This window comes from Triticum urartu, chromosome 3A, assembly GCF_056163025.1.
Source record: "Triticum urartu cultivar PI428250 chromosome 3A, HENAU_Tu73, whole genome shotgun sequence".
Taxonomy (NCBI): domain Eukaryota; kingdom Viridiplantae; phylum Streptophyta; class Magnoliopsida; order Poales; family Poaceae; genus Triticum; species Triticum urartu.
In genome coordinates, this window is record NC_141875.1 from 570,164,932 (window position 1) to 570,191,108 (window position 26,177).

The window sequence follows — 26,177 nt, forward strand, 5'->3', positions numbered from 1 at the left end:
ACATATCATAGTAGAGGCGCGCACGTAGCATGTACACGTACGTACAACGGCCAGGGTGCAAGAAAGAAAATACGACCACGTACGTACATACGGGGGGTCTCGAACGCCTACTCGCGCATACATACGGCCAGGGCTCGTGTACATGGATGGGTCAAAACGGAGAAGCTGCGCCATCTTCGTGATCATGGGGAGGCAACCGGCTGGGTCAGAATGGAATGTGTCGTCGTGTTCGTTGGGAGGCAACCGGCTTGGACGGAACAACCGATGGAAACGAGGACTGGCGTACCGCAGAACGGAGGAAACGGCCTTGTGTTCGATCGGCCATGGTGGAAATGGGATCCTGTTCATCGGGAGGGGTCTGGCGTACCGCAAAACGGAGGAAACAGACCTCCTACATTCGAAACGGGGTCCTGTTAATCGAGAGGGGTGTAGCATACCGCAAAACAGAGGAAATGGACTTGTGTTGGAGCGCTACGGTCGAAACGGGGGTCCTGTTCATCGGGAGGGGTGTGGCGTACCGCAAAACAGGACTCCACGGGATATTGTTCATCTCCACCGCCGACCTCCTCCTGCCTCCACAGGACTGTTCATCCACCGGCGACCTCCTCCAGCCTCCACGTGCGACTGTTCATCCATGGGCTCCTGTTCATCCAGCCTCCACCGCCCGCTCCTCCACCGGCTACTGTTCAACCAGCCCTCTCCACGGGGTCCTGTTCAACCACCCCTCCATGGGCTAATGTTCATCCAGCCCTCCATCGGCTACTGTTCAACCAGCCCTCCATGGGGTCCTGTTCATCCAGCCCTCCACGGGGTCCTGTTCATCCACCGGCTCGATCAATTGGGGTCCTGTTCATCCAGCGGCAACGGCCTCTACTACCACGGGGTCCTGTTCATCCAACCCCCCACCGGGAACTGTTCATCCAAACCCCCCAACAACACTCACTGTTCATCAAGAGGCAGCGTCGATCGGCTTCTATTAGCAGCAGTAGCGAAGGAATCATTCGGGTTCAGTTAACAGCAAGGGATCGATTGATCGCCCAGGTTCAGTAACGCGTAGCCTGCAGTGCAATCGCTCGGGTTCAGTTAGAGCGCAACACCTCGCTCGGGTTCAGTTAGAGCGCAAGGCCTCGCACACACGTGTGTACGTATGAGAGAAACGCGCATCGCTCGGCCCCCTACCACCCACCGTAACCGGGAATTCCCCTGATATTTTCCTCACCCTCGCTTCTACCATGGTTTTCTCCATCATGGACGGCCCAAAGAATGTCATGCAGCTGCATCTCCGGCCCGCCCATGACGAAAAGCCCATTTTCTGTCATGATTTTTTGTCATAGAAGTAGGAGCCCACCGCATCTATGATGATACCGGTTTTTGTCACAATTATCATCATAAGCATGACAGAAAAAAATTCGTTCGGCCCAAAATGTCATGGATGTGTCTTTTTTTTCTAGTGCATTGACCTCATAGAGCAAAGACATTCAATTATTTGAAGAGAGTTGGTTCCAGATTTGTACGAATCCATGAATAGGTACAAGTGAGGAATCTAACTGGTTATGAAACATAAGTGAAAATACTTTGCAGGATATGAGATTCAGAAAGAGACAGATCCAGATTTGGAAGTATAGAAACCACTTTTGATTGAAGTGGATGGATTTGACAAATCAAAAAGACTGTAAAAAGTGAGATTTATTTACCCCAAATTAACTGCTAGACGAGGCGGAAGGGAGGCAGAGTAGTCCGATCTCCCGCGCCCTAACTTGGCAGCGGAAGACACCTATGGCGGCGGCGGAGAAGACGAGGTCCGCGGCCAGTGTGAGGACGGCGTCGAAGAGGTCGCGGCAGTTAAGCGCTTCGTCTCTGGCGTCGACGCGAGCTAGCGGTGGCGCTAGGGTTTGAGCGAGGTGGTGATGTGGAAGGAGATAATGACCGCACGGGATGGGTATTTATAAGGTAGAGGGCTGCACAACACAATTACGCAGGTGCCCCTAGCAGTTCACATCTGATAGACACATGGCATGCATGCAACTCATTGAAAGTTGTTCCTTGTTCCCACGCATGCCTGGTTTGTTGGGTGGTCGTTCTGGCTTCTCCGGCATTCAGGCAAAAGAGATATAACATTGAAAGCAGTTTTAAATGTGTGTCTCTGTATCTTCAGCTAACAAGGACACGGTGAAGACACGTTTCAACAAAATTCATACGACTAGATAGAGAGAGTTTGAGGAAGAAGCACAGAAGGGATTAGGGTCCGATCACACTCACTTAGTTCAAAAAATGGCAAAGTCCAAGACATAGCTATAAGTGAATGCTATGGAGGACACAACACGCATATATCTATATCTATCATAAAAGGACCAAATCAACATTGCAAAGATAAACATTGAAGTCAAATCAATGCTGAAGACAAACCAAATGCAAAGATAATGCAATCATGATGCCAAACAAAAATCTTCGAGAAAATTTGGTGGTGATGTTACCCAGCGTATAGGAAGTATTAGACCCAGACACGACGCACAATTATCATGGCACTCCGAAGTCAAATTCCACGTTAATGTATTCACACTGAGAGGGTAAGTCTTCATTGATTGAAGCTATTGAAGGAAATATGCCCTAGAGGCAATAATAAAGTTATTACTTATTTCCTTATTTCATGATAAATGTTTGTTATATTCATGCTAGAATTGTATTAACCGGAAACATAATACATGTGTGAATACATAGACAAAAGGAGTGTCGCTAGTATGCCTCTACTTGACTAGCTCGTTGATCAAAGATGGTTATGTTTCCTAACCATAGACGTGAGTTGTCATTTGACAAACGGGATCACATCATTAGGAGAATGATGTGATTGACTTGACCCATTCCGTTAGCTTAGCACTTGATCGTTTTAGTTTACTGCTATTGCTTTCTCCATGACTTATACATGTTCCTATGACTATGAGATTGTGCAACTCCCGATTACCGGAGGAACATTTTGTGTGCTACCAAACGTCACAACGTAACTGGGTGATCATAAAGGTGCTCTACAGGTGTCTCTGATGGTACTTGTTGAGTTGGCATAGATCAAGATTAGGATTTGTCCCTCCGATTGTCGGAGAGGTATCTCTGGGCCCTCTCGGTAATGCACATAACTATAAGCCTTGCAAGCAATGCAACTAATGAGTTAGTTGCAGGATGATGCATTACGGAAACAAGTAAAGATACTTGCCGGTAACGAGATTGAACTAGGTATTGAGATACCGACGATCGAATCTCGGGAAGTAACATACTGATGACAAAGGGAACAACGTATGTTGTTATGCGGTTTGACTGATAAAGATCTTCGTAGAATATGTAGGAGCCAATATGAACATCCAGGTTCTGCTATTGGTTATTGACCGGAGACGTGTCTCGATCATGTCTACATAGTTCTCGAACCCGTAGGGTCCGCACACTTAACGTTCGGTGATGATCGGTATAATGAGTTTATGTGATTTTATGTACCGAAGGTGGTTCAGAGTCCCGGATGAGATCGGGGACATGAAGAGGAGTCTCGAAATGGTCAAGACGTAAAGATCGATATATTGGACGACTATATTCGAACATCATAAAGGTTTCGAGTGATTCAGGTAATTTTCGGAGTACCGGTGAGTTACGGGAATACGGGGAAGAAGTATTGGGCCTCATGGGCCAAGTGGTGGAAGAGAGGAGGCAGGGCGCACGGCCCCCCTAGCCCAAACGGAATTGGACTAGGGGGCCGGCCCCCCTTTCCTCCTTTCCTCCCTCTCCTTCCTTCTCCCTCTCCTCCTTCCTTTCCTCCTCATAGTAGTAGTAGGAAAGGGGAGTCATACTCCTACTAGGAGGAGGACTCCTCCTCCTGGCGCACCCTACAGGAGCCGGCCGGCCTCCCCCTTGATCCTTTATATATACAGGGGCAGGGGGCACCCTAGAACACACAAGTTGATTGTTCCAAGCCGTGTGCGGTGCCCCCCTCCACCATAATCCACCTTGATCAAATAGTAGTGGTGCTTAGGCGAAGCCCTATGTCGGTAGCAACATCATCACTATCATCACACTGTCGTGCTGACAAAACTCTCCCGTGAAGCTCTGCTGTATCGGAGTTCGTGGGACGTTATCGATCTGAACATGTGCTGAACTCGGAGGTGTCGTGCGTTCGGTACTTGGATCGGTCGAATCATGAAGACGTTCGACTACATCAACCTCGTTCTCATAACGCTTCCGCTTACGGTCTACGAGGGTACGTAGACGATACTCTCCCCTCTCGTTGTTGCGCATCACCATGATCTTGCGTGTGCGTAGGAAATTTTTTGAAATTACTACGTTCCTCAACAGTGGCATCCGAGCCAGGTTTATGCGTAGATGTTATATGCACGAGTAGAACACAAGTGAGTTGTGGGCGATACAAGTCATACTGCTTACCAGCATGTCATACTTTGGTTCGGCGGTATTGTTGGATGAAGCGGCCCGCACCGACATTACAAGTACGCTTACGCGAGACTGGTTCTACCGACGTGCTTTGCACACAGGTGGCTGGTGGGTGTCAGTTTCTCCAACTTTAGTTGAACCGAGTGTGACTACGCCCGGTCTTTGTTGAAGGTTAAAATAGCACTAACTTGACGAAATATCGTTGTGGTTTTAATGCGTAGGTGAGAACGGTTCTTGCTCAGCCCGTAGTAGCCACGTAAAACTTGCAACAACAAAGTAGAGGACGTCTAACTTGTTTTTGCAGGGCATGTTGTCATGTGATATGGTCAAGGCATGATGCTATATTTTATTGTATGAGATGATCATGTTTTGTAACGGAGTTATCGGCAACTGGCAGGAGCCATATGGTTGTCGCTTTATTTATGCAATGCAATCGCCCTGTAATCGCTTTACTTTATCACTAAACAGTAGCGATAGTCGTGAAAGCAATATTTGGCAAGACGACAACGATGCTATGATGGAGATCAAGGTGTCACGCCGGTGACGATGGTGATCATGACGGTGCTTTGGAGATGGAGATCAAAGGCACAAAGATGATGATGACCATATCATATCACTTATATTGATTGCATGTGATGTTTATCCTTTATGCATCTTATTCTGCTTGATTGACGGTAGCATTATAAGATGATCTCTCACTAAATTTCAGGGTACAAGTGTTCTCCCTGAGTATGCACCGTTGCCAAAGTTCGTCGTGCCGAGACACCACGTGATGATCGGGTGTGATAAGCTCTACGTTCACGTACAACGGGTGCAAGCCAGTTTTGCACACGCAGAAATACTCGGGTTAAACTTGACGAGCCTAGCATATGCATATATGGCCTCGGAACACTGAGACCAAAAGGTCAAGCGTGAATCATATAGTAGATATGATCAACATAGTGATGTTCACCGTTGAAAACTACTCCATTTCACGTGATGATCGGTCATGGTTTAGTTGATATGGATCACGTGATCACTTAGATGATTAGAGGGATGTCTATCTAAGTGGGAGTTCTTAAATGTGATTAATTGAACTTTAATTTATCATGAACTTAGTACTGTTGTAACGCTCCAAGACCGGAGCTTCAGATGCCTTCCGGGGTTTCTGAGTTTCATCGTGTGATTTGTTTGGTTCGTTGCTTTCATTTTTGCATCATGTGCATTGCATCATGTCATCATGCAACATGTTTTAAAACTCAACCAAATAAAATCGGATGGATCTTTGGTCCATTTAAATCGAGGGATATTCACATGGTGAAATTCTCTTTATAACATATCTCCCAATATGTATAGGGAGGTAAAATAAATATTCCATCCTTTAGGAATCGACCACAACACACTCAAAATATAAATCCCTTGGGTTCTTTTGCTTCAAGTTTCACCTCCAAACCTTGGCAGTAGTTCTTTCTCCATTTATCGAGGGTCCTCCAAAAACCCTCAAAAATTTTGTACACCCCTTTAGCCTAGCCTCCATTCAAACTCTTTTGGCTCAAGTCAAATAAGTTTGAATTTAAATTCTCCTAACTTGTCGGAACTATTTTTGTTGAGGTGGAAATATTCCATAAAGCCATACAAAATGTTCCATAATTTTGTTCTTCTCCATGGCCTCTTCTATTAATTATTTTTTGGCCTATCTCTTTCGCTGAAAAGAGAGATTAAGAGAGAGAGAGAGAGAGCCCAGCAGGCCCAAACCTCCCTAGGCGCAACCTTCCCTCTCCCTGGGCCGGCCTCTAAGGCCCATCTGCACCGAAGGTCAGTTCGGTCCATCTCCTTGCTACCCTAACGTCGACCGAACCCACTCCCCTCGTTCTCTCGATCCCTCTCGTCCTCCCACGCCGCCACCACACGCACGCCTCAAGCATCGAGCCAGGAGGCCATGCTCGATCCCCTTATCTCCCTCGCAGCCTCGCCCTCTCCCTCACTCCTCGCCATGAGAGCCCCGTGCCCGATCCCTTACCTCCTCCCGATCCCCATCTCTCCCCCCTCGTTCCCGTGCCACCGCCACACATCGATGCCAGGGAGAGCGCCTGACCCCCTCTGCCTGCTCCTTTCCTCGCCAGCGCGCCCCCTCACCGGGTCGCCGGACCTCGTCGCCCGATCCACCGCTCCTGTCACCCGACGTCGCCCCGTCTCCTGGCGCCGGCCTCGCCGCGAAGCTCTGCCCCACGCCCGAGCGCCTCCTGCCGCGAGCTCGCCTGACCCGCACGGCCATGGCACCGTCGGCCTCCATGGTTCGCCTGCGCCCTGCCCTTCTCAACGTCCTGCTCGTCCTCGCCGCAGCGCCATCTTGCCTCCTACTCCGCACCCTGCTCCCTCCTACCATGAGCTCCACCTCCCATGGCGTGCTGCTGCCTGCACCTCGTCCCCGACGCCAACAAGCCCGCCACCATCCTCCAGGGTCTCTCCCTTCCTTCCTGTCGCTTGACTCTTTTTCGGCAGCGCCGCCGTGCCTGCACCCCGCTTCTCATGCAGACGACCTCGTTTGCTCCCGTGCATCACCACCACGCCATGCTCATTGTTGCATCATGACACTGCCTTTCGTGACTGCCTGCATCAAGCCCCCCCCCCCACATTTTTTTGCCTCGCTGCACCTCCGTTCCTGGAACGTTGGACCACCAAGACAGGAACCGCCACAAGAAAGTACCTCCACCATTGGCCATGAACATCTACGGACGTGAACGACTACTGTCACTTGGGTTCGACAAGAAGACGGGTACCACTGCATTTGCCATGTACATCTACACCAAGACCGGACCGACAAATGCCGCGAGAACATTTGTACCTCTACCGTCGTCATGGATCCGACAAGTACCCCTACAACAAGTGTACCTCTACCGTCGTCTTTGGAATCGCTAAGAACGTAAAGTACCCCTTCGAGATGATGAGTCCGGCAAGTTTGAATGACCCCAAGTACCTCTTCGAAACGACCGAATACAATTACCGTCGGACGCTCGAACGACTACAGGCCGAAAAGTCAAGTTCCTCGATGAACCATGTACGACTACTGTTTCTCGTGGATTCACCTAAGTACCATGAAATGGACGACCCTACAAGTTATCGTTGCCGTGTACGACTACCGTCGCCTTGGAGATGTTGGGTTCATAAAGTTCCTCTTCGGAAAAGTACCACTACTTCCCTCGACGACCCGTGGATGACTACTTCCTCTACGGATTCGTTTCGCCTAAAACGCACGCTTTGAAGGTATAACCCCGAGACAACCGCCCGTGAACGAATGCATGTGTGGTTTATGAGATGCTCGTGCTTGCTCCATGCTCGAATTGTCGATGCACGTTGCCCCTATTTTGCCTTGTCACTGTCGTCGACCCGTGGGAACCCGGTAACCAGGAGCACCCTACCGTTCATCGCATGACACACTCCCGTCACACTTGTTCTTTTCCACCGGCATCTCAATCGAGTTTCCGGAACCGGAACGTTGCCGTGGCACCGTTTCCGTTATCGTCGCTGTGGCACCCTTTCTTTCCGCCATGATGACAAATGCTCCATATTATGCTCATGTCAACTTTTAATTAAAATTGCATAAAACTTGTCCATGTCATCCGCATCATAATAACAACAATTAAAATGTTTAAATTGTTGTTTGCTTTTAAATTACTAATGCTTATGGGGATTTACCGGATTGTTGTTTGATGGTTCCGGCCCCATTTAAATTGCTTAGATTGTGTAGTTTACCTTTGCTTCACCTCTTGCCATGGTTAACAACATTTAATATTGTTGGGTACATAAACAAGATCGAACTAAATAAGTCACGTGGTGTTTCGTCAATATGCAACGGAGTTGCATATTGAGCTCCACTTAATTTGTAGGATTGCTTGTGCATATTGCCATGCCATGCTTCATTAAACCGGACATGCATCATGCTTGGATGTGCATCATGCCATGATTATGTGATGGTTGTTTACTATGTTGTTTGCTTCTTTCCGGTGTTGCTTCTTCGGGTTAGTTCCGATAACGTCGCGTTTGTGAGGATCCGTTCGACTACGTCCGTTTGCCTTCTTCATGGACTCGTTCTTCTTCCTTGCGGGATCTCAGGCAAGATGACCATACCCTCGAAATCACTTCTATCTTTGCTTGCTAGTTGCTCTCTCTTTTGCTATGCCTATGCTGCGATACCTACCACTTGCTTATCATGCCTCCCATATTATTAAGCCAAGCCTCTAACCCACCTTGTCCTAGCAAACCGTTGTTTGGCTATGTTACCGCTTTGCTCAGCCCCTCCTATAGCGTTGTTAGTTGCAGGTGAAGATTGGAGTTTGTTACTTGTTGGAACATGGATATTTGTTGGGATATCACAATATCTCTTATTTAATTAATGCATCTATATACTTGGTAAAGGGTGGAAGGCTCGGCCTTATGCCTGGTGTTTTGTTCCACTCTTGCCGCCCTAGTTTCCGTCATATCGGTGTTATGTTCCCGGATTTTGCGTTCCTTACACGGTTGGGTTATAATGGGAACCCCTTGAAAGTTCGCCTTGAATAAAACTCCTCCAGCAATGCCCAACATTGGTTTTACCATTTGCCACCTAGCCTCTTTTTCCCTTGGGTTCCGCGGACTCAAGGGTCATCTTTATTTAAACCCCCCCTGGGCCAGTGCTCCTCTGAGTGTTGGTCCACCTTGTCAGCTGCCGGTGGCCACCAGGGGCAACTCTGGGCTAGCCTACCGGAAGTTTGGACAATCTGAGTGTGCCCTGAGAACGAGATATGTGCAGCTCCTATCGGGATTTGTCGGCACATTCGGGCGGTGTTGCTGGACTTGTTTTACCATTGTCGAGGATGTCTTGTAACCGGGATGCCGAGTCTGATCGGATTGTCTTGGGAGAAGGAATATCCTTCGTTGACCGTGAGAGCTTGTGATGGGCTAAGTTGGGACCCCCTGCAGGGATTTGAACTTTCGAAGGCCGTGCCCGCGGTTATGGGCAGATGGGAATTTGTTAATGTCCGGTTGTAGAAAACCTAAAGTTTATCTTAATTAAAATACATCGACCGCGTGTGTTACCGTGATGGTCTCTTCTCAGCGGGGTCCGGGAAGTGAACACGGTGTTGGAGTAATGCTTGACGTAGGTTGTTCTAGGATCACTTCTTGATCATAGTTGTTCGACCGTGCTTTGCCTTCTCTTCTCGCTCTCATTTGTGTATGTTAGCCACCAAATATGCTAGTCACTTGCTGCAGCTCCACCTCATACCTTTTACCCTACCTATAAGCTTAAATAGTCTTGATCGCGAGGGTGTGAGATTGCTGAGTCCCCGTGACTCACAGATACTTCCAAAACCAGTTTGCAGGTGCCGATGTTACCGAGCAGGTGATGCAACAAACCTCAAGGAGGAGCTCGATGAAGATCTTGTCCTTTGTGTTGTTTCATTCTAGTTGATCAGTAGTGGAGCCCAGTTGGGGTCGATCGGGAATCTGTGTAGTATTTGGGGTAGTCTTCTTTTATTTTGGGTTCCGTAGTCGGACTTTGTGTGTATCTGAATGATGTAATGTTTATTCATGTAATTGTGTGAAGTGGCGATTGTAAGCCAACTATGTATCTCTTTCCCTTAGGTATTACATGGGTTGTGTGAAGATTACCTCACTTGCGACATTGCTTTCAATGCGGTTATGCCTCTAAGTCGTGCTTCGACATGTGGAAGATATAGCCACATCGAGGGCGTTGCATGATAGTATTTTGCTTGTCTATGTTGTTGTAGATAGATGGCTCGTGCTATTGTTCCGTTAAATTTTAATGCGTTCCTTGAAAAAGCAAAGTTGAAAGATGATGGTAGCAATTACACGGACTAGGTCCGTAACTTGAGGATTATCCTCATTGCTGCACAGAAGAATTACGTTCTGGAAGCACCACTAAGTGCCAAACCCGCTGCAGGAGCAACACCAGATGTTATGAACATCTGGCAGAGCAAAGCTGATGACTACTTGATAGTTCAATGTGCCATACTTTACGGCTTAGAACCGGGACTTCAATGACGTTTTGAGCATCATGGAGCATATGAGATGTTCCAAGAGTTGAAGTTAATATTTCAAGCAAATGCCCGGATTGAGAGATATGAAGTCTCCAATAAGTTCTATAGCTGCAAGATGGAGGAGAATAGTTCTGTCAATGAACATATACTCAGAATGTCTGGGTACCATAACCACTTGACTCAACTGGGAGTTAATCTTCCTGTTGATAGTGTCATTGACAGAGTTCTACAATCACTGCCACCAAGCTACAAGAGCTTCGTGATGAACTATAATATGCAAGGGATGGATAAGACGATTCCCGAGCTCTTCGCAGTGCTAAAAGCTGCGGAGGTAGAAATCAAGAAGGAGCATCAAGTGTTGATGGTCAACAAGACCACCTGTTTCAAGAAAAAGGGTAAAGGGAAGAAGAAAGGGAACTTCAAGAAGAACGGCGAACAAGTTGCTGCTCAAGAGAAGAAACCCAAGTCTGGACCTAATCCTGAGACTGAGTGTTTCTACTGCAAAGGGACTGGTCACTAGAAGCGGAACTGCTCCAAGTATTTGGCGGATAAGAAGGATGGCAAGGTGAACAAAGGTATATGTGATATACATGTTATTGATGTGTACCTTACTAAAGCTCGCAGTAGCACCTGGGTATTTGATACTGGTTCTATTGCTAATATTTGCAACTGGAAACAGGGACTACGGATTAAGCAAAGATTGGCTAAGGACGAGGTGACGATGCGCGTGGGAAATGGTTCCAAAGTCGATGTGATCGCCGTTGGCACGATACCTCTACATCTACCTTCGGGGTTAGTTTTAGACCTGAATAATCGTTATTTGGTGCCAGCGTTGAGCATGAACATTATATATGGATCTTGTTTGATCCGAGATGGTTATTCATTTAAATTAGAGAATAATTGTTGTTCTATTTATATGAGTAATATCTTTTATAGTCATGCACCCTTGAAGAGTGGTCTATTTTTAATAAATCTCAATAGTAGTGATATGCATATTCAGAATGTTGAAGCCAAAAGATGCAGAGTTGATAATGATAGTGCAGCTTATTTGTGGCACTGCCGTTTATGTCATATTTGTGTAAAGTGCATGAATAAACTCCATTCTGATGGACTTTTGGAATCACTTGATTATGAATCACTTGGTACTTGCGAACCATGCCTCATGGGTAAGATGACTAAAACATCGTTCTCCGAAACTATGGAGCGAGCAACAGATTTGTTGGAAATCATACATACTGATGTATGTGGTCCAATGAATATTGAGGCTCGCGGCGGGTATCGTTATTTTCTCACCTTCACAGATGATTTGAGTAGATATGGGTATATATACTTGATGAAACATAAGTCTGAAACATTTGAAAAGTTCAAAGAATTTCAGAGTGAACTGGAAAATCATCGTAACAAGAAGATCAAGTTTCTACGATCTGATCGTGGAGGTGAATATTTGAGTTACGAGTTTGGTCTTCATTTGAAACAATGCGTAATAGTTTCGCAACTCACGCCACCCGGAACACCACAGCGTAATGGTGTGTCCGAACGTCGTAATCGTACTTTACTAGATATGGTGCGATCTATGATGTCTCTTACTGATTTACCGCTATCGTTTTGGGGTTACGCTTTAGAGACAGTTGCATTCACGTTAAATAGGGCACCATCCAAATCCGTTGAGACGATGCCTTATGAACTATGGTTTGGCAAGAAACCAAAGTTGTCGTTTCTTAAAGTTTGGGGCTGTGATGCTTACGTGAAAAAGCTTCAACCTGATAAGCTCGAACCCAAATCGGAGAAATGTGTCTTCATAGGATACCCAAAGGAGACTGTTGGGTACACCTTCTATCATAGATCTGAAGGCAAGACATTTGTTGCTGAGAATGGATCCTTTCTAGAGAGAGAGTTTCTCTCGAAAGAAGTGAGTGGGAGGAAAGTAGAACTTGATGAGGTAACTGTACCTGCTCCCTTATTGGAAAGTAGTCCATCACAAAAACCAGTTCCTGTGACACCTAAACCAATTAGTGAGGAAGCCAATTATGATGATCATGAAACTTCAGATCAAGTTACTACATAACATTGCAGGTCAACTAGAGTAAGATCCACACCAGAGTGGTACGGTAATCCTATTCTGGAGGTCATGTTACTTGACCATGACAAACCTACGAACTATGAGGAAGCGATGATGAGCCCAGATTCCAAAAAATGGCTTGAGGCAATGAAATCTGATATGGGGTCCATGTATGAGAACAAAGTGTGGACTTTGGTTGACTTGCCCGATGATCGGAAAGCCATCGAGAATAAATGGATCTTCAAGAAGAAGACTGACGCTGACGGTAACGTTACTGTCTACAAAGCTCGACTAGTTGCGAAAGGTTTTCAACAAGTTCAAGGAGTTGACTACGATGAGGCCTTCTCACCCGTAGCGATGCTAAAGTCCATCCGAATCATGTTAGCAATTGCCGCATTTTATGATTATGAAATTTGGCAAATGGATGTAAAGACTGCATTCCTGAATGGATTTTTGGAAGAAGAGTTGTATATGAAGCAACCTGAAGGTTTTATCGATCCAAAAGGTGCGAACAAAGTGTGCAAGCTCCAGCGATCCATTTATGGACTGGTGCAAGCCTCTCGGAGTTGGAATAAACGTTTTGATAGTGTGATCAAAGCATATGGTTTTATACAAACTTTTGTAGAAGCCTGTATTTACAAGAAAGTGACTGGCAGCTCTGTAGCATTTGTAATATTATATGTGGATGACATATAGATAACCCACAAGTATAGGGGATCGCAACAGTTTTCGATAAGTAAGAGTGTCGAACCCAATGAGTAGCTAAAGGTAGAACAAATATTCCCTCAAGTTCTATCGACCACCGATACAACTCTACGCACGCTTGACGTTCGCTTTACCTAGAACAAGTATGAAACTAGAAGTACTTTGTAGGTGTTGTTGGATAGGTTTGCAAGATAATAAAGAGTACGTAAATAAAAAGTAGGGGCTATTTAGATAAAGAAACAATAAAGTAAATATAGCGAGTGTGGAAAAGTGGTGGTAGGAGTTGCGAAATTGCCCCTAAGCAATTGACTACTTTACTAGACCGATAACAAGTATTATGTGGGAGAGGCCGCTGCTAGCATGTCATCCCTGACTTGGAATTCTATGCACTTATGATTGGAACTATTAGCAAGCATCCGCAACTACTAACATTCATTAAGGTAAAACCCAACCATCGCATTAAGATATATTGGTCCCCCTTCAATCCCGTATGCATCAATTTCTATGCTAGGTTGAAGCTTCTGTCACTCTTGCCCTCCAATACATAGTCCTATCAACATACAACTAACCCTAGCGTGTGATCCACGCGCGCAATCATATGGTGGGCACCAAAGTACAGCAACATAACCACAAGCAAATTAAATCAATCATAGCAATTCATCAACCACCGATAGGACAACGAAAATCTACTCAAACATCGTAGGATGGCAACACATCATTGGATAATAATATGAAGCATAAAGCACCACGTTCAAGTAGAGGGTACAGCGGGTTGCGGGAGAGTGGACCGCTGTAGATAGAGGGGGGAAGGTGATGGAGGTGTTGGTGAAGATGGCAGAGGTGTTGGTGTAGATCGCGGTGATGATGATGGCCCCCGGTGGCACTCCGGTGCCACCGGAAGCGAGGGGGAGAGCCCCCCCTCCTTCTTCTTCCTTGACCTTCTCCCTAGATGGGAGAAGGGTTTCCCCTCTGTTCCATGGCCTCCATGGCGTGGGAGGGGCGAGAGCCCCTCCGAGATTGGATCTGTCTCTCTGCCTCTCTCTGTTTCTGCGTTCTCAGATTCTTCCCTTTCACCATTTCTTATATTCCCGGAGATCCATAACTCCGATTGGGCTGAAATTTTTGCACGATCTCTATCTGGAAATTAGCTTTCTTGCGGCGAAAGAAGGGCATCAACCGCCTTACGGCGTGGCCACGAGGGTCAGGGGCGCGCCTGCCTCCCCAGGGCGTGCCCCCTACCTCGTGGGCCCCTCGAGCATCGTCTCGTGTGGATTCTTCTTCCCAAAAATCATATATATTCCAAAAAAAATCTCCATCAGTTTTTATTCCGTTTGGACTCTGTTTGATATGGATATTCTGCGAAACAAAAAACATGCAACAAATAGGAACTGGCACTGGGCACTGGATCAATATGGTCCCAAAAATAGTATAAAAAGTTGCCAAAAGTATATGAAAGTTGAATAATATTGGCATGGAACAATCAAAAATTATAGATACGACAGAGACGTATCACATATTGTTGATTGGAAATGATATAGAATTTCTGGATAGCATAAAAGGATACTTGAATAAGAATTTTTCAATGAAATACCTCGATGAAGTTGCTTATATATTGGGCATCAAGATTTATAGAGATAGATCAAGACGCTTAATTGGACTTTCACAAAGCACATACCTTGATAAAGTTTTGAAAAAGTTCAAAATGGATCAAGATAAGAAAGGGTTCTTGCCTGTGTTACAAGGTGTGAAGTTGAGTAAGACTCAATGCCCGACCACTGCAGAAGATAGAGAGAAAATGAAAAGTGTTCCCTATGCTTCAGCCATAGGCTCTATCATGTATGCAATGTTGTGTACCAGACCTGATGTGTGCCTTGCTATTAGTTTAGCAGGGAGGTACGAAAGTAATCCAGGAGTACTGGATCACTGGACAGAGGTCAAGAACATCCTGAAGTACCTGATATTTCACAAGAGAACCAAACACATCAAGAGACGCTTCAATTCCATCCGCGATCAAGTCCAGGTGGGAGACATAGAGATTTGCAAGATACATACGGATCTGAATGTTGCAGACCCCTTGACTAAGCCTCTCTCACGAGCAAAACATGATCAGCACCAAGGCTCCAAGGGTGTTAGAATCATTACTGTGTAATCTAGATTATTGATTCTAGTGCAAGTAGGATACTGAAGGAAATATGCCCTAGAGGCAATAATAAAGTTATTATTTATTTCCGTATTTCATGATAAATGTTTATTATTCATGCTAGAATTGTATTAACCGGAAACATAATACATGTGTGAATACATAGACAAAAAGAGTGTCACTAGTATGCCTCTACTTGACTAGCTTGTTGATCAAAATGGTTATGTTTCCTAACCATAGATATGAGTTGTCATTTGATAAACAGTATCACATCATTAGGAGAATGATGTGATTGACTTGACCCATTCCGTTAGCTTAGCACTTGATCGTTTTAGTTTACTGCTATTGCTTTCTTCATGACTTATATATGTTCCTATGACTATGAGATTATGCAACTCCCGATTACTGGAGGAACACTTTGTGTGCTACCAAACATCACAACGTAACTGGGTGATTATAAAGGTGCTCTACAGGTGTCTCCGATGGTACTTGTTGAGTTGGCATAGATCGAGATTAGGATTTGTCACTCTGATTGTCGGAGAGATATCTCTGGGCCCTCTCGGTAATGCACGTCACTATAAGCCTTGCAAGCAATGCAACTAATGAGTTAGTTGCGGGATGATGCATTACGGAAACGAGTAAAGAGACTTGCCGGTAACGAGATTGAACTAGGTATTGAGATACCAACGATCGAATCTTGGGAAAGTAACATACGGATGACAAAGGGAACAACGTATGTTGTTATGCAGTTTGATCGATAAAGATCTTCGTAGAATATGTAGGAGCCAATATGAACATCCAGGTTCCGCTATTGGTTATTGACCGGAGACGTGTCTCGGTCATGTCTACATAGTTCTCGAACCCGTAGGGTCTGCACGCTTAACATTCGGTGACGATCGGTATTATGAGTTTATGTGATTTGATGTACCGAAGGTAGTTAGGAGTCCCGGATGAGATCGGGGACATGAAGAGGAGTCTCAAAATGGTCGAGACGTAAAGATCGATATATTGGACGACTATATTCGGACATCGGAAAGGTTCCAAGTGATTCGGGTATTTTTTGGAGTACCGGGGAGTTACGGGAATACGGGGAAGAAGTATTGGGCCTCATGGGCCAAGTGGTGGAAGAGAGGAGGCAGGGCGCGTGGCCCCCTAGCCCAAACCGAATTGGACTAGGGGGCCGGCCCCTTTCCTCCTTTCCTCCCTCTCCTTCCTTCTCCCTCTCCTCCTTCCTTTCCTCCTCCCAGTAGGAGTAGGAAAGGGGAGTCCTACTCCTACTATGAGGAGGACTCCTCCTCCTGGCATGCCCTACAGGGGCCGGCCGGCCTCCCCCCTTGCTCCTTTATATACAAGGACAGGGGGCACCCTAGAACACACAAGTTGATTGTTCCAAGCCATGTGCGGTGCCCCCCTCCACCATAATCCACCTCGGTCATATGATAGCAGTGCTTAGGCGAAGCCCTGCGTCGGTAGAAACATCATCACTGTCATCACGCCGTCGTGCTGACGGAACTCTCCCGTGAAGCTCTGCTGGATCAGAGTTCGTGGGACGTCATCAAGCTGAACGTGTGCTGAACTCGGAGGTGCCATGCGTTCGATACTTGGATCGGTCGGATCGTGAAGACGTTCGACTACATCAACCGCGTTCCCATAACGCTTCCGCTTACGGTCTACGAGGGTACGTAGACGATACTCTCCCCTCTCGTTGTTGTGCATCATCATGATCTTGCGTGTCCGTACGAATTTTTTTGAAATTACTATGTTCCCCAACAGATATACGTTACTTCGTGTGTTGCACGTCTAAGTCATCAATATGCATAGGCGTTAGGATGTGTGTCCAATCACAGGACATTTGAGGATTCTAAGATATTTAGCTCACACCGCAACTTGCAAAACCTTTTTTCATCCAAGGACTTTGTGAAGATATCTGCCAATTGCTCTTCAGTGTTGACGTGAATAATATCAGTATCTTTCTTCAGGACATGATCTCTGAGAATGTGATGACGAATCTGAATGTGCTTTGTCTTCGATTGCCGAAGTGGGTTGTTGGCAATCTTGATGGCGCTTTCATTGTCGCAGTAGAGTGGCACATGCTTTAGGTGGATGCCATAGTCCTTGAGAGTTTGCTTCATCCATAGAAGCTGAGCGCAGCAAGATCCAGCAGCAATGTATTCGGATTCAGCAGTGGAGAGAGACACACAATTATGTTTCTTTGAAGACCAACAGACAAGAGATCGTCCAAGAAAGTGACATGTGCCTGATGTGGATTTGCGATAAACCTTGTCACTAGCATAATCAGCATCTGAGAATCCAACTAGATCAAACTCTGAGCCCTTTGGATACCATAATCCTAGTGTTGGGGTGTAAGCCAAATATCGAAGAATTCGCTTCACAGCTAAGTGATGTGATTCATTTGGTGCCGCTTGGAATTGGGCACACATGCAAACTCTAAGCATTATATCAGGCCTAGATGCACATAAGTAGAGTAAAGAACCATCATGGAGCGGTATACATTTTGGTCAAATTCTTTACCATTGTCGTCGGGGCCCAAATGACTTTTGGTTGGCATTGGCGTCGTGTAACCTTTGCAGTCTTGCATTCCAAACTTCTTCAGGCAATCTTTGAGGTATTTTTCTTGTGATATGAAGATGCCATTACTCTGCTGTCGGATTTGAAGACCAAGGAAGAATTTCAGCTCACCCATCATGGACATCTGATATTGCTCTTGCATCATATGAACAAACTCATCACTGTATCTCTTGTCAGTGCAGCCAAAGATAATGGCATCCACGTAGATTTGGCATACAAACAGTTCACCATCATATGTCTTCATGAAGAGAGTGGGATCAAGAGAACCAGGTTTGAAGCCTTTGCTCTTCAGGAAGTCTTCGAGTGTGTCATACCAAGCGCGAGGTGCTTGTTTGAGGCCATACAATGCCTTGTTGAGCTTGTATACCTTGTCAGGACGCTTTGGATCTTCAAAACTGGGTGGTTGTGCAACATGCATTTCTTCTTCAATTTTGCCATTGAGAAAGGCACTTTTGACATCCATTTGGTACAGAAGAATGTTGTTGTGGTTGGCATAGGATAGCAGTATGTGAATGGCTTCAAGCCTACCCACAGGAGCAAATGTTTCATCAAAGTCAATCCCTTCAACTTGTGTGTAACCTTGAGCAATGAGACGAGCCTTGTTTCTGACAACCTGACCATGCCCATCTTGTTTGTTGCAAAAGATCCATTTTGTACCAATGATGTTGTGCTTGCGAGGATCTGGACGCTTTACAAGCTCACATACATTGTTCAGCTCGAACTATTGAAGCTCTTCTTGCATAACTTGAATCCATTCAGGTTCCATGAAGGCTTCGTCAACTCTCTTAGGTTAAGATATTGAGATAAAAGCAAAGTGCCCACAGAAATTTGCTAGTCGTGTTGCTCTTGAATGAGTGAGTGGACCAGGTGCATTGATGCTATCAATTATCTTATCAATCTTTCAATTCAAGGATCCAGATAGGTGTTTTCATAGTCATCTCCGAATATTTGCCATATGTACTTCATTTGCAACATGAGGATGAATTGGACGAAGATTTTGCCCTTGCTGATCATTGTCTTCATTTTTAGCATTGGTTTCAGGCTAAGCAGTGTCTTCAGGCTGATTTGGTGCAGAAATGATGATTTCCTCTTCAGCATGTGCCTCTGAAGGTATGTTTTCTCCAGTACCCATAAGCTTGATAGATTCACTTGGTGTAGCTTCATCTAGCACATTTGGTAGGTGCTCTCTTTGTGAGCCATTAGTCTCATCGAACAGCACATCCACAGTTTCAACCACTTTGTAGTGAAAGAGGTTGAAGACTTTGTAGGAGTGCGAATCCTTTCCGTAGCCAAGCATAAAACCTTCATGTGCTTTCGGTGCAAATTTGGAAGTGTGATGTGGATCCTTGATCCAGCACCTGGCACCAAATGTTGGGGAAGTAGTAATTTCAAAAAAAATTCCTACGCACACGCAAGATCATGTGACGCATAGCAACGAGAGGGGGGAGTGTGATCTACATACCTAGTAGATCGACAATGGAAGCATTTGGTTGATGTAGTCGTACGTCTTCACGATCCGACCGATCAAGCACCGAAACTACGGCACCTCCGAGTTCTAGCACACGTACAGGTCGATGACGATCCCCGGACTCCGATCCAGCAAAGTGTCGGGGAAGAGTTCCGTCAGCACGACGGCGTGGTGACGATCTTGATGTACTACAGCAGCAGGGCTTCGCCTAAACTCCGCTACAATATTATCGAGGACTATGGTGGCTGGGGGCGCCGCACACGGCTAAGGAAAAGATCACGTGGATCAACTTGTGTGTCTCTGGGGTGCCCCTGCCTCCGTATATAAAGGACTAAAGGGGGGAGGCTGGCCGGCCAAGGAGGGCGCGCCAAGAGAGTCCTACTCCCTCTGGGAGTAGGATGCCCCCCCCCCAATCCTAGTTGGAATAGGATTCGCGGAGGGGGGAAAAGAGAGAGAGGGGCCGGCCCCCTCTCCTTGTCCTATTCGGACCAAGGGAGGGGAGGGGCGCGCGGCCCATGAGGGGCTGCCTCTTCTCTTTTCCACTAAGGCCCATCATGGCCCATATAGCTCCCGGGGGGGTTCCGGTAACCTCCCGGTACTCCGGTAAAATCCCGATTTCACCCCGAACACTTCCGATATCCAAACATAGGCTTCCAAAATATCAATCTTTATGTCTCGACCATTTCGAGACTCCTCGTCATGTCCGTGATCACATCCGGGACTCCGAACAACCTTCGGTACATCAAAATGCATAAACTCATAATATAACTGTCATCGTAACCTTAAGCGTGCGGACCCTACGGGTTCGAGAAGAATGTAGACATGATCGAGACATGTCTCTGGTCAATAACCAATAGCGGGACCTGGATGCCCATATTGGCTCCTACATATTCTACGAAGATCTTTATCGGTCAGACCGCATAACAACATACGTCGTTCCCTTTGTCATCGGTATGTTACTTGCTCGAGATTCGATCGTCGGTATTCCAATACATAGTTCAATCTCGTTGCCGGCAAGTCTCTTTACTCGTTCTGTAATACATCATCCCGCAACTAACTCATTTAGTTGCAATGCTTGCAAAGCTTAAGTGATGTGCATTACCGAGAGGGCCCAGAGATACCTCTCCGACAATCGGAGTGACAAAACCTAATCTCTAAATATGCCAAGCCAACATGTACCTTTGGAGACACCTGTAGTACTCCTTTATAATCAGCCAGTTACGTTGTGACGTTTGGTAGTACCCAAAGTGTTCCTCCAGTAAACGGGAGTTGCATAATCTCATAGTTATAGGAACATGTATAAGTCATGAAGAAAGCAATAGCAACATACTAAACGATCGGGTGCTAACTAACGGAATGGGTCAAGTCAATCACATCATTATCCTAATGATGTGATCCCGTTTATCAAATGACAACTCATGTCTATGGCTAGGAAACTTAACCATCTTTGATCAATGAGCTAGTCAAGTAGAGGCATACTAGTGACACTTTGTTTGTCTATGTATTCACACGTGTATTATGTTTCCGGTTAATACAATTCTAGAATGAATAATAAACATTTATCATGATTATAAGGAAATAAATAATAACTTTATTATTGCCTCTAGGGCATATTTCCTTCAGTCTCCCACTTGCACTAGAGTCAATAATCTAGATTACACAGTAATGATTCTAACACCCATGGAGCCTTGGTGCTGATCATGTTTTGCTCGTGGAAGAGGCTTATTCAACGGGTCTGCAATATTCAGATCCGTATGTATCTTGCAAATCTCTATGTCTCCCACCTGGACTAGATCCCGGATGGAATTGAAGCGTCTCTTGATGTGCTTGGTTCTCTTGTGAAATTTGGATTCCTTTGCCAAGGCAATTGCACCAGTATTGTCACAAAAGATTTCCATTGGACCCGATGCACTAGGCATGACACCTAGATCGGATATGAATTCCTTCATCCAGACTCCTTCATTTGCTGCTTCTGAAGCAGCTATGTACTCCGCTTCACATGTAGATCCCGCTACAATTCTTTGTTTAGAACTGCACCAACTTACAGCCCCACCGTTTAATGTAAACACGTATCCGGTTTGCGATTTAGAATCGTCCGGATCAGTGTCAAAGCTTGCATCAATGTAACCTTTTACGATGAGCTCTTTGTCACCTCCATATACGAGAAGCATATCCTTAGTCCTTTTCAGGTATTTCAAGATGTTCTTGACCGCTGTCCAGTGATCCACTCCTGGATTACTATGGTACCTCCCTGCTAGACTTATAGCAAGGCACACATCAGGTCTGGTACACAGCATTGCATACATGATAGATCCTATGGCTGATGCATAGGGAACATCTTTCATATTCTCTCTATCTTCTGCAGTGGTCGGGCATTGAGTCTTACTCAACTTCACACCTTGTAACACAGGCAAGAACCCTTTCTTTGCTTGATCCATTTTGAACTTCTTCAAAACTTTGTCAAGGTATGTGGTTTGTGAAATTCCAATTAAGCGTCTTGATCTATCTCTATAGATCTTAATGCCTAATATGTAAGCAGCTTCACCGAGGTCTTTCATTGAAAAACTTTTATTCAAGTATCCCTTTATGCTATCCAGAAATTTTACATCATTTCCAATTAGTAATATGTCATCCACATATAATATCAGAAATGCTACAGAGCTCCCACTCACTTTCTTGTAAATACAGGCTTCTCCAAAAGTCTGTATAAAACCATATGCTTTGATCACACTATCAAAACGTTTATTCCAACTCTGAGAGGCTTGCACCAGTCCATAAATGGATCGCTGGAGCTTGCACACTTTGTTAGCTCCCTTTGGATCGACAAAACCTTCTGGTTGCATCATATACAACTCTTCTTCCAGAAATCCATTCAGGAATGCAGTTTTGACATCCATCTGCCAAATTTCATAATCATAAAATGCGGCAATTGCTAACATGATTCGGACAGACTTAAGCATCGCTACGGGTGAGAAGGTCTCATCGTAGTCAATCCCTTGAACTTGCCGAAAACCTTTTGCGACAAGTCGAGCTTTGTAGACAGTAATATTACCGTCAGCGTCAGTCTTCTTCTTGAAGATCCATTTATTCTCAATTGCTTGCCGATCATCGGGCAAGTCAACCAAAGTCCATACTTTGTTCTCATACATGGATCCCATCTCAGATTTCATGGCTTCAAGCCACTTTGCGGAATCTGGGCTCACCATCGCTTCTTCATAGTTCGTAGGTTCATCATGATCTAGTAGCATGACTTCCAGAACAGGATTACCGTACCACTCTGGCGCGGATCTTACTCTGGTTGATCTACGAGGTTCAGTAGTATCTTGTTCTGAAGTTTCATGATCATTATCATTAGCTTTCTCACTAACTGGTGTAGGTGTCACAGAAACAGTTTTCTGTGATGCACTACTTTCCAATAAGGGAGCAGGTACAGTTACCTCGTCAAGTTCTACTTTCCTCCCACTCACTTCTTTCGAGAGAAACTCCTTCTCCAGAAAGTTTCCGAATTTAGCAACAAAAGTCTTGCCTTTGGATCTGTGATAGAAGGTGTATCCAATAGTTTCCTTTGGATATCCTATGAAGACACATTTCTCTGATTTGGGTTCGAGCTTATCAGGTTGAAGCTTTTTCACATAAGCATCGCAGCCCCAAACTTTTAGAAATGACAACTTTGGTTTCTTGCCAAACCACAGTTCATAAGGCGTCGTCTCAACGGATTTTGATGGTGCCCTATTTAACGTGAATGCGGCCGTCTCTAGAGCGTACCCCCAAAACGATAGCGGTAAATCAGTAAGAGACATCATAGATCGCACCATATCTAGTAAAGTACGATTACAACGTTCGGACACACCATTACGCTGTGGTGTTCCGGGTGGCGTGAGTTGCGAAACTATTCCACAATTTTTCAAATGTACACCAAACTCGTAACTCAAATATTCTCCTCCACGATCAGATCGTAGAAACTTTATTTTCTTGTTACGATGATTTTCAACTTCACTCTGAAATTCTTTGAACTTTTCAAATGTTTCAGACTTATGTTTCATTAAGTAGATATACCCATATCTGGTCAAATCATCTGTGAAGGTGAGAAAATAACGATATCCGCCACGAGCCTCAATATTCATCGGACCACATACATCTGTATGTATGATTTCCAACAAAACTGTTTCTCTCTCCATAGTACCGGAGAACGGCATTTTGGTCATCTTGCCCATGAGGCACGGTTCGCAAGTACCAGGTGATTCATAATCAAGTGGTTCCAAAAGTCCATCAGTATGGAGTTTCTTCATGCGCTTTACACCGATATGACCTAAACGGCAGTGCCACAAATAAGTTGCACTATCATTATCAACTCTGCATCTTTTGGCTTCAACATTATGAATATGTGTGTTACTACTATCGAGAATCAACAAGAATAGACCACTCTTCAAGGGTGCATGACCATAAAAGATATTACTCATATAAATAGAACAACCATTATTCTCTGATTTAAATGAATAACCGTCTCGCATCAAACAAGATCCAGATATAATGTTCATGCTTAACGCTGGCACCAAATAACAATTATTTAGGTCTAATATTAATCCCGAAGGTAGATGTAGAGGTAGCGTGCCGACTGCGATCACATCGACTTTGGTACCGTTTCCCACGCGCATCGTCACCTCGTCCTTAACCAATCTTCGCTTGATCCGTAGTCCCTGTTTCGAGTTGCAAATATTAGCAACAGAACCAGTATCAAATACCCAGGTGCTACTGCGAGCATTAGTAAGGTACACATCAATAACATGTATATCACATATACCTTTGTTCACCTTGCCATCCTTCTTATCCGCCAAATACTTGGGGCAGTTCCGCTTCCAGTGACCAGTCTGCTTGCAATAGAAGCACTCAGTTTTAGGCTTAGGTCCAGGTTTGGGTTTCTTCTCTTGAGTAGCAACTTGCTTGCCGTTCTTTTTGAAGTTCCCCTTCTTCTTTCCTTTGCCCCTTTTTCTTGAAACTAGTGGTCTTGTTGACCATCAACACTTGATGCTCCTTCTTGATTTCTACCTCCGCAGCTTTCAGCATCGCGAAGAGCTCGGGAATAGTCTTATTCATCCCTTGCATATTATAGTTCATCACGAAGCTCTTGTAGCTTGGTGGCAGTGATTGGAGAATTTTGTCAATGACGCAATCATCTGGAAGATTAACTCCTAATTGAATCAAGTGATTATTATACCCAGACATTTTGAGTATATGCTCACTAACAGAACTGTTCTCCTCCATCTTGCAGCTATAGAACTTATTGGAGACTTCATATCTCTCAATCCGGGCATTTTCTTGAAATATTAACTTCAACTCCTGGAACATCTCATATGCTCCATGACGTTCAAAACGTCGTTGAAGTCCCGATTCTAAGCCGTAAAGCATGGCACACTGAACTATCGAGTAGTCATCAGCTTTGCTCTGCCAGACGTTCATAACATCCGGCGTTGCTCCTGTAGTAGGCCTGGCACCCAGCGGTGCTTCCAGGACGTAATTCTTCTGTGCAGCAATGAAGATAATCCTCAAGTTACGGACCCAGTCCGTGTAATTGCTACCATCATCTTTCAACTTTGCTTTCTCAAGGAACGCATTAAAATTCAACGGAACAACAGCACGAGCCATCTATCTACAAACAAGCATAAACGAGCAAGATACTTATCAGGTACTAAGTTTCATGATAAATTTAAGTTCAGTTAATTTACTTAAAGAACTCCCACTTAGATAGACATCCCTCTAATCCTCTAAGTGATTACGTGATCCAAATCAACTAAACCATGTCCGATCATCACGTGAGATGGAGTAGTTTCATTGGTGAACATCATTATGTTGATCATATCTACTATATGAATCACGCTCGACCTTTTGGTCTCCGTGTTCCGAGGCCATATCTGTATATGCTTGGCTCGTCAAGTATAACCTGAGTATTCCGCGTGTGCAACTGTTTTGCACCCGTTGTATTTGAACGTAGAACCTATCACACCCGATCATCACGTGGTGTCTCAGCACGAAGAACTTTCGCAACGGTGCATACTCAGGGAGAACACTTCTTGATAATTAGTGAGAGATCATCTTATAATGCTACCGTCAATCAAAGCAAGATAAGATGCATAAAAGATAAACATCACATGCAATCAATATAAGTGATATGATATGGCCATCATCATCTTGTGCTTGTGATCTCCATCTCCGAAGCACCGTCGTGATCACCATCGTCACCGGCGTGATACCTTGATCTCCATCGTAGCATCGTTGTCGTCTCGCCAAGCTTGTGCTTCCACGACTATCGCTACCGTTTAGTGATAAGGTAAAGCATTACATCGCGAGTGCATTGCATACAATAAAGCGACAACCATATGGCTCCTGCCAGTTGCCGATAATTCGGTTACAAAACATGATCATCTCATACAATAAAAATCAGCATCATGTCTTGACCATATCACATCACAACATGCCCTGCAAAAACAAGTTAGACATCCTCTACTTTGTTGTTGCAAGTTTTACGTGGCTGCTACGGGCTTAAGCAAGAACCAATCTTACCTATGCATCAAAACCACAATGATAGTTTGTCAAGTTGGTGCTTTTTTAACCTTCGCAAAGACCGGGCGTAGCCACACTCAGTTCAACTAAAGTTGGAGAAACTGTCACCCACAAGCCACCTCTGTGCAAAGCACGTCGGGAGAACCGGTCTCGCGTAAGCATACGCGTAATGTCGGTCTGGGCCGCTTCATCCAACAATACCGCCGAACCAAAGTATGA